Raw genomic sequence first — 10,877 nt, 5'->3', positions numbered from 1 at the left:
TTGGCGAGGGCCCGTTTCGCGCCGGCAAAAGCCGCGTCCATGTCCGTGGACCAGACAACATCGTGCTTCGCCGGCTGGCCACGGAGGGCGGCGTACAAGGGCCGCATGAGTTGCGCCGCTCGGGGCACGAAGCGGTGATAGAAGTTCACCATCCCGAGGAACTCCTGCAGCGCCTTGACGGAGCGGGGGCGCGGGAAAGCGGCGATGGCCTCGACTTTGGCCGGCAGTGGCACAGCGCCGTTCCGGGTGATGCGGTGGCCCAAAAAGTCGAACGTCGCCGCACCAAAGTGACATTTGGCCGGGTTGACAATCAAGCCGTGCTCGCTGAGGTGGCCGAACAGCGTCCGGAGGTGGAGGAGGTGCTCGGCTCTGGACGTGCTGGCGATGAGGATGTTGTCCAGGTAGGTGAAGAGGAACGGCAGGTCGCGCAGCACACCGTCCATCAGGCGCTGGAACGCCTGCGCCACGTTTTTGAGGCCGAAGGGCATCCAGAGGAACTCGAAGAGGCCGAAAGGTGTGATCACGGCCGTCTTCGGGATGTCGGCCGGGCGGACGGGCACCTGGTGGTACCCCCGAATCAGGTCCACTTTAGAAAAAATTATCCGCCCCGCCAACCGGGCGGAAAAATCCTGGATGTGCGGGACGGGGTACCTGTCGGGGGTAGTGGCGTCATTGAGGCGGCGGTAGTCGCCGCATGGCCGCCATCCGCCCCCCGGCTTCGGAACGATGTGCAACGGCGAGGCCCAAGCGCTGCCGGAGCGCCGCTCGATGCCGAGGCGCTCCAGCACCATGAACTCGGCCTTGGCGACGGCGAGTTTGGCGGGGTCGAGATGGCGAGCCCGGGCATACACCGGCGGGCCCGTAGTGGGGATGTGATGCTCGATGCCGTGCCGCACCGCGATGGCCAAAAACGTCGGCCGCGTGAGGGCCGGGTACTCCGCGAGGAGACGTGCGAAGTCGTCCGCCAATGGGAGGGCACAGGAAAACTCGGTGGGTGGGTGGGTGGGTGCGGTGGGTGCGGTGGGTGCGGCCCGGCTCAAGGCGCACGCCAGGGAGCTGAAAGTCTCGGCGTTGACGAGACGCCGGCGTTTCACGTCTACCAGCAGCCCGTGGGCGCACAAGAAATCGGCCCCGAGCAAAGCCATGGGGACGTCCGCCGTCACGAACTCCCAGTGAAAGAGCTGGCTGCCGAAGCGGAGGACGACGGTGCGTGGGCTGAAAGTGCGGATGGCGGAGCCGTTGGCCGCGACCAATGGGGGGCCGCAGACGGCGGCCCGCCTGTCCTCCGCCGAAGTGGGAATGCGCTCAGCTGGGCGCCGGTGTCGCAGAGGAAGCGCTGCCCCGACGCTCGGTCCGCGATGAACAGCAGGTTTCCGGAACGGCCGGCGTTCATTGCTGGGAGGGAACGCCGGCTAGCCCGTTTCCCGACTTGCCGAACGTGCACGGGGGTCGGCATGATCGGGCCTGCCGCCCGAACCTGGCATGGAAATAGCACCAGGCCGGGTCCGGCGGGGGCTCCGGTCGACGCGTCGGGACCGGGCGACGCGGCGTCGCCGCTGCCAGTCGTGCCGGCCCGGCGGTCTCCGGGAAGGAGACTGCGTCGCGGGCGTCGGGCGGGTGGGCGGGAAGGCTCCCGGCCGCCACCGCGACGAGCTGGCTCACCGCTCCGGCGAGCTGGCTTGCCGAAGCGATCTTGTCGGCCTCCTTGGCGAGGTCGCGGGGGTTTACGATGGTTGTACCTGCCAGGGCGACCCGTACCATGGCCGGGAGCTGGCGAAGAAAGAGCTCCTGAAACAGGAAATCCGAGGGGTGCTCGCCGAGCAATGCGAGCATGTAGTCCATGCGCTCGGACGGGCGCGTATCGCTGAGCTCAGGTAGGTCGAGCAGGCGTCGTGCGCGCTCAGCCGGGGAAAGGGCGAACGCACCCAGCAGAAGTGCCTTGATGGCGTCGTACATGCCGTCAGCGGGCGGGTTCTGGAGGAAGCTCAGGCAGCGGGCGGCGGTCGCGGAGCCGAGCGCAGCGACCACGTAATGGTAGCGGGTGGCATCCTCCGTGATGCCACGCAGGGCGAACTGGGAGTCCGCCTGCGCGAACCAGATGGCGGCATGTGCTTCCCAGAAGGTGGGCATCTTGAGGGACACTGCGGTGTCCATCGCGTGTTGCAAATTCGGGGTCACCAGTGAAGGAGTCCGGGCTCCAGCATGATACGGACAAAAGGATGGCAAGGCACAAACTCGTCCGAGAAGATATTTATTCGTAAAACCAACTCGGGAACACTGAAAAGCCCGTTTATCGGGCTGCCTTATAAAGCACAACCAGAAACCGAAACCGAAACCGAAAGCCACGCCTCTCAGGCGAGGCGTGCTTCGATGGTCACGTGATCAACAGGTGTAGCTGATTATACCCGCACGCGCGGCACGCTTTGGTGGTCACGTGACCAGCCACTCTGGCGCCGTGGTTCCCCGCCGGTGACGTCACCGGCTGGAGCAAGGAGATTCTGATGCTGGTCTTGCTTGGGGGACCCATGGGTCGCTATATATATATGTATATATATTGTTACGGTACGCGGTTAAGGATGTTGTTTGCCGAGCGAAGGCTCCGCGACCGAACAGTTGTTCCCCGACTCACCCGATTCCACCCAGACGTTGGCCGTATCGCGCCACAGCTATTCAATCAGGGAAAAGACAAAGACGACGGATGTGAAGAAAAGGAATAAGAAGACGAGAAAAGGGTTGAAAATACTACTAAATTTATTTACTATTTACAGGCTCAAAATAACCAAGGAGAAGGAAAGATAAGAAAATAATATACAGAAGCTTTTAGAGACACAGGGAAAATACTAGCTTATACAGACTTAATTACCTACCCAGGACAGAACAAACAAAGACGACTCACACGGGGAATGATGATAGGAATTGGCTGGAAGGAGAGGATGGCTTGGAGCTGTATTGTGCAGCATGATCGGCGCGTTTAGCAGCCGCCGTTCCTTCGCGGCCCTGCTCAAAACCGCCGTCCAGGCCCCAAGCGGCTGTTGGGTGTTGTTGCTGCTGTGGCCGCCGCTGCTTTCCCAGGATTACAACAGGCTTTGTGCTTTCTGGGATGTCCTCTCCTTAGATGTTCTCTATGTTCTCTTGGTCCAATCACTCCTCACCACCGACAACTCAACGCAACCAACGCAACCACTGACCACCACAACGCACAACAAAGCTCTGCTTCTTGGACCCTCTCTCTTCTCAAAGCTCGACTGCCTGGGGGAGCGTCGCGCTGTGGGTTATATAGGCCCCGCCCCTCAACCTTTTTGAACCTCCCCGATCGCTCTTCCTCCGCCCTCTCTAGCCAAACCCCTGGCTCATGGTTGGTCGAGTGGGGCTGGCTCACTCCTCCCCTCTATGATGAGGTGGAGACACGCCTTTCTTCTCCGACCCTGCCTCGTGGTCAATGGCGGTTATTGGAGGGGAGGTAATTGCCAATCGACAAAAAGGGGGAATGGAGGTTTTGGGAATGGGAATGAAGGGAATCTATCTCTTTCACTTGGTGCAATGGAGTACTTCAATTAATGGGAGACACAGCCTTACCCTAAAACACAGAATAAGATATAACTATTGAACAGGGGTATTCTATGATTGGCTGTGGTGTGGATGCTTTATGGACTAATTATGGGATGCCCTTTTACCTTTACACAGCTCCGGAGGCAGGAGGCGCAGAATAACAATAAGAATAATAATAAGGCACACAATCAAAAAAAAATACAGTCCTCATATCCGCAACACTGCACCCTCCTCCTCTTAGGCACGTCCCGGGCCTACAACTTTTATTTAGTGTGACACGTAGGTGTAGTTCCCTCTACTTTTAACCTGACCCTGAGTGCGACAGTTTTAAAACATAAATAAATGTGTCCCGCTGCTCCATTGCACCCTGCCTAACAGACTTACGCCCACAGTTAACCGAATTGCGGAATGGTCTTCAAACTACACACTGACGGTGGGGAGCATTATTTACAATGACGCTATTTTTATTTACAAGGCTAACCCAGGACCTGTGATTGTTCTTTCTGGGGGGGAGACGGTCTGCTCTGCATCAATGCACCATTAAAGCACCCAAAAACGCACCAATACACACCCAAGCACCAATCGGTGCAGTCATCACTGTTCAAGAATAAAAAATAAATCAACAACCCCTAACCCTGCAGGTGATCTCTTGCTCTTCGGCTCCCTCTGCTGGTTGTTATTATTTGTTCTTCCAGATGTTGTCATTCTTTCATTTTCTTACTGGCGGCCTATTTGCAATAAAGTGTGCCCAATGTGTCCTTTTTATTTTCTTTTATTTATGGCCCACAGGGCCGACTACGTGTGCTTCACCTGTGTGGCATCGGTGCCCTGTGGCCAAGGTCCGCCAGCAAGATTTCGGGCCCTCATGGCCGGTTCCAGCAGAGGGGCCATGCCCCAACCCATGGGGTCCATCAGTGGTGCTAGGCCACAGGCATGTGGTCCATAATGTGGTGCATCGATGCAGACAGCTGGTTCTGAGAGTTCCGGGCGCACAATGGCCGACTCACGCACGCTCCCCTCGGCGCCCCATGGCGCACAGGTCATGTGGGAGACAAAAGGGGGACAATTGAGCGAGGGGTAAGGTCACAAGGGTACACATCAATAAGGCAATGCAAGGCGAAATGCGTACGGAGAGCAAAATGAGAAAGCTCGTCCCTACCGTAACTCACCCCCCTGTCACCTACACTACCCTTGCCCTTACCCCATATGTACAAAAATCTACACATTACCAATCCGTCGCTACCGTCACGTCTTCCCCTTATCTCCCTTATACCAAATTCGTCTTCACTCCCCCACTATCCAAAATTTGCCATCACCCAATTCGTCATCAATCCTCATAAGGAGGGAGAGATGGAATTACGTACAATGTCACACCCACGTCATGATGCGTCTCACAATCCAAAACATTTGCATCATAAAAAATAATCAAAACATGGCATGGTGTGGAGTACCTGTCACCTCAGGTGAGTGGATGCAGATGGTGCGAGGAGACTCCAATCCTAACTATCCTCTAAATGACCTTAACACACTTTACACTACCTGGGGTCTCTCCCTGCCAATCCATTGGCCAACTTACACTATGGGTTCTAAAAACCAATTCCCATTGACCAAACTGTGGTGCTTCTCAATTTGGGGTCTCACTCCCCCGATTCATCTCCCAGTGCCCTCGCACAATTTCTGGGCTGCGACGTGTAGCTCTCCCAGCAGGTCTACCCACCTGCACACCTCCACCACTGCAGTTGCCACCCGAACTTACCTAGCTCCTCACCCTAACCTATCTAGCTGGGGAAGGCCCCTCCTGGCTCTGTCACCCCACTCGGTGCCCTCTGGCACTGGGCTACCCGGGTCCGTCCTCCGGATCCTCGGGCCCCATCCACAACAACTCTACCGGCTCCCAGAGCCCACCTGCGGCCTCACCTGGCCGACATCCTCACAGTGGTGGAGTGCCCAAACCAACTACACACACTATCAGGCTACACGCCCAGCCATTTCCACAACACTAATGCACCCATCCAAACATCATTCTTCCAACCGCACCACAGATGCCAATATCCAACCACAATTTACCTATACCCTCTACCTAACACTTACACTACCCGCCCCGGGTATCCGTGATGGGGGTCCACTCTTCCCCCATTCACACCTTCGCACCATCCACTCCACTCCACAATTTCCATCATACTCACTCCACGACCATCCATTCCAATACTCCATACCATTTATTCCATACACCTGTTGGTGCACACCTGTGCACTCACCCCTGGTGCCACCTGCACCCTCCTCCTCTTCCTGGACCAGTTGGTCAACACAACACACATCACCATCACTCACTCAAACACTGCTCCATACACCTGTTCAGTTGCACACCTGTGCAATCACACCTGTTCAATCCTCAAACACACTGCATCATCTCATCTAACTACTCCCCTCTGAAACTTGCGCTTCCCAGTCGTCCCTTTAAACTATTGCGCTCCCACGTCATTATCATCCACGCTAATCTACCTGCGTCCCCACTACAGGTATCCTTGTCACTAACTAACCTTAACGTTACCTAATGTCATCTTCGCTAGATCCCTACACACAATATCCTAACCCACCCGGGCTAGTTTTCACTGCCATACACCCCATAATCTATAGCGCATTTGCCCCCCGTCTGTGAGGGATGACAGAGTTGCCATCCCACCACATCGGGGAGGTCCTACTATCAATTTGGCACACCAAATTTCAGCCAATCAAAAATTTTGCCAATCATCTGCCAATCACCGTACCAATCATCAAATTTTGCCTTTTTCTAATTTTGGGTCCAAAACACTAACCTCATCACTCGTCTACTTATTAGATCCTCTCGGTGCGCCAATTCCCTTCGAAAGCTCGGCTTCGTACAGCCGAGCAATGAATGCGGGTTGTTTTGTGCCAGCGGCTGGATACGTCCCGCATTCGGGGCAGGGACGGGGGCTTACCCGGGCCGAGATCCCACGCACCACCTCGGCGTGGAGCTATCCAATGTCCCGATCTCGACCTGCCGGCACGTCTCAACAAAAGTGGTCGCCATGACGACCCTTCCTATCGAGCTGCCCGCTCCGCCTAGTTGAGCACGGACGCTGCCGTTCCAAGCGAGGCCCAGTGTGGATCGCGTACGGCGGTCCTTTCGAACCCGCCGTGGCTCGGATCCCCGCTGGTTCTCGCGGCACGCGAAGCCCGGCACGCACCGAGGGCCCGATTCGGCTAAAAGTCGCTCTAACCGCTAACCCGGTTACCGTCGATGCCTCACCTGCATGCTGACACGCAAACGCTACCCCTTTCGTGCTCATACCTCCAGCTGTTCCCATGCTCCTCGTACCTTTCCTTACACACCTTGGTACACTCATTCCGCTCACAGACTTGGTCACACACCTGACCACCGAACACCTTGGCACACATTCGTCGCTCGCACACCTCACCAACACACCTCTTCGCGCCCCCCGCCTCGGTCACCTCCTCTGTGACAATCACAGGTGTGCTTTCACTCGCACACCCAACCACGTGCCTCACAACCAACTCAAGTGTGCATTCCCACACACGCTCTACCATTCCAGGTGTGCATCCTTCCATTCCAGGTGTACATCCTCGCTCACCTGTCACAACCAACTCACGCTCCTTGTCACTCTCACTACTTTCACCTCCATTCTTGACAGCGCACTCACCCTTACTCCGACAGCACACTCTTTCCTCATGCACCCGTCCGTTACACACCTTTCTCGCGCACACTCTTGCGCACACTCTCCCGTTACATCCTCTGTAACGCTCACCACAGGCGTGCATTCCCCCTTACTCTTGACAGCGCACTCTTTCCTCATGCACCTGTCCGTTACACATCTTTCTCGCGCATCCTCTTGCGCACACTTTTTCGTTACTTCCTCCGTAACACTCACCACACCGCGCTTCCATGTACCCCCTCGCACACGCGCTATGACCGACTCACTCTCGACAGCACACTCACTCCTTGGCGTGCACTTTTTCCTCACACACCCCATGGTCGGACATTCTCGCACACCTCGTTTTTCGCACACCTGACCTGTCACACACTTCACCAACGGCCTCTCACGAACACCCGGATCCATAGCAACCCCCAAGCCGACTGAAGCTTTCCTCACATCATATACATTGCCGAATATTTCGCCACTCACCTTGGCACCTCGTCTCCGCACCTCCTCTGCCACCTGCAAACTTTTTATTTGGTTAGTGAGCACCTCATCATGATTTGAACACCGGCCTTGTACATATTCCATTACCTCCTCCTTTATTTCTCTCTTAGTTTCTGTCTGTCTCTTCTTAATTTCACTCACCTCTTCTTCCACTTCCTCTAATTTTTGCTTCACCTCTTTTATTCCCCGGTGCGTCTCCTCAAGTTCGTCCTCTAAGGCTACCGTGACCGTCTCTATGTGCATCCTCACCTGCCGGTCCTTTGTCTCCATTACTTCTGTCACCTCTTCCAACCTCATTGTCAGTCCCTCACATACCATCTGACATTCCCTCTGTGTCGCTATTAAGTCATTTTTTATTTCTTTTTGTGTCGCCTTTAATCCTCCTAGTACCGCAGTGTTCTTTTGAACCTGCTCCACTAACTCCGTGTGTCCCTCCGTCAGCTGTTCTACTCCCTTCGTCAGACCCTCTATTCCCCCCTGTAACCTAGCCGTATTATTCCTCACCTCTTTCTCCATACGCTTCTCACCTCGCTTTACCTCCTCGCGTAGCCCCGAAACCTCCTCACCTACACCTCGTCGTATCCCCTCTTTCATCTCCTCCATCTCTTTTGTAGATGCCACCCTCATCTGTCCCAATTCATCCCTCTGAGCATCCAATTTGGTTTCTGCCCCGATTTTTACCTCCTCTATCTGCTCTCCCATTTGTTTAATTTCTCGGGCGGATTGCTCCCCTATCTCCCGCAATTTGCCTTCCATCCTATTTTCTAGCCCCATTAACCCATTTTTCATCCCCTCTATCTGATTCTCTTGGGCAGCCATTCTATTTTCCACCCCCGTTAACCCATGTTTCATCTCTTCTATCTGATTCTCCTGGGCAGCCATTTTATTTTCCACCCCCGTTAACCCATGTTTCATCCCTTCTATCTGATTCTCCTGGGCAGCCATTCTATTTTCCACCCCCGTTAACCCATGTTTCATCCCTTCTATCCCATTGTCTAACCCCTCAAATTTCTTGTCTAATTCCCCGATTTGATTTCCTAGTCGCTCCCCCATTCTGTTTTCCATTTTCTCCATTTCCCTGGCTCTTTTTTCGTTGTCGCACTTCGACTCTGCCATGTATTCGCTAAACCGTGCCATGAACTGCTGCATGTCAAACGGCTGCATGTTAAAGCCCGCTGATACAGCGGGCTCGGCTACCGCGCGCTCGTGCGAAGCGCCTTTTTGCGCGCCTGAAACCTCGTGCGCGAGAGCGCCATTTTGTGCGCCTGATACCCCCTCAACCACATTGCCAATGTTCTCCTCCTCTCTTTCATCCACATACATTTCCCCGAGGTCCTGGGTCGATTCTATCCCATCTATCTCTCCCACCGGCATCCCGTCGCCTTGACCAGCCATGGCGCGATTTCAAAATTCGGGTTTTGTAAAACAAAAGCAATTTCGGCACTTTGTAATTTTGAGCGCGTTAAGCGCGCTTCGGGTCCGATCTCACTTCCTGACACCAATTTGTTACGGTACGCGGTTAAGGATGTTGTTTGCCGAGCGAAGGCTCCGCGACCGAACAGTTGTTCCCCGACTCACCCGATTCCACCCAGACGTTGGCCGTATCGCGCCACAGCTATTCAATCAGGGAAAAGACAAAGACGACGGATGTGAAGAAAAGGAATAAGAAGACGAGAAAAGGGTTGAAAATACTACTAAATTTATTTACTATTTACAGGCTCAAAATAACCAAGGAGAAGGAAAGATAAGAAAATAATATACAGAAGCTTTTAGAGACACAGGGAAAATACTAGCTTATACAGACTTAATTACCTACCCAGAACAGAACAAACAAAGACGACTCACACGGGGAATGATGACAGGAATTGGCTGGAAGGAGAGGATGGCTTGGAGCTGTATTGTGCAGCACGATTGGTGCGTTTAGCAGCCGCCGTTCCTTCGCGGCCCTGCTCAAAACCGCCGTCCAGGCCCCAAGCGGCTGTTGGGTGTTGTTGCTGCTGTGGCCGCCGCTGCTTTCCCAGGATTACAACAGGCTTTGTGCTTTCTGGGATGTCCTCTCCTTAGATGTTCTCTATGTTCTCTTGGTCCAATCACTCCTCACCACCGACAACTCAACGCAACCAACGCAACCACTGACCACCACAACGCACAACTCAGCTCTGCTTCTTGGACCCTCTCTCTTCTCAAAGCTCGACTGCCTGGGAGTGGGGGAGCGTCGCGCTGTGGGTTATATAGGCCCCGCCCCTCAACCTTTTTGAACCTCCCCGATCGCTCTTCCTCCGCCCTCTCTAGCCAAACCCCTGGCTCATGGTTGGTCGAGTGGGGCTGGCTCACTCCTCCCCTCTATGACGAGGTGGAGACACGCCTTTCTTCTCCGACCCTGCCTCGTGGTCAATGGTGGTTATTGGAGGGGAGGTAATTGCCAATCGACAAAAAGGGGGAATGGAGGTTTTGGGAATGGGAATGAAGGGAATCTATCTCTTTCACTTGGTGCAATGGAGTACTTCAATTAATGGGAGACACAGCCTTACCCTAAAACACAGAATAAGATATAACTATTGAACAGGGGTATTCTATGATTGGCTGTGGTGTGGATGCTTTATGGACTAATTATGGGATGCCCTTTTACCTTTACACAGCTCCGGAGGCAGGGGGCGCAGAATAACAATAAGAATAATAATAAGGCACACAATCAAAAAAAAATACAGTCCTCATATCCGCAACAATATATATATATATATATATATATATATATATATATATATATATATATATATATATATATATATATATATATATATATATAACATTATCTTTTAATAAAGTCGAATAATTCTCAGTTATAAATGCATGTCGAGTTGATTCGTACCAATTTTTTGCTTTTCTTGAGGAAATGCGTTTTTTACTTTTATGTGATTTTCTTTCGGGATTTTGAAGCTGTTTTGTTTTCTTTCTTCATTCTAAACATTGAAATGATTCAATTGTTAAACGCACTGAAGAAGTCCATCCATGTCATTAAAGGTGTACTGAAAGGAAACATGTAGCTCGACTGGTCCCGCTCTACCTTACGCACTATTTTAATATTCGGTTTATTACTGTTATTTTGCTAAAAAGAAAGAAATAGAGAGAAAAGAGTAAAATTCA

Source organism: Myxine glutinosa, chromosome 14, assembly GCF_964187855.1.
Source record: "Myxine glutinosa chromosome 14, kmMyxGlut1.1, whole genome shotgun sequence".
Taxonomy (NCBI): domain Eukaryota; kingdom Metazoa; phylum Chordata; class Myxini; order Myxiniformes; family Myxinidae; genus Myxine; species Myxine glutinosa.
The sequence above is the reverse complement of the archived record's forward strand: the minus strand, read 5'-3'. Positions refer to the sequence as shown.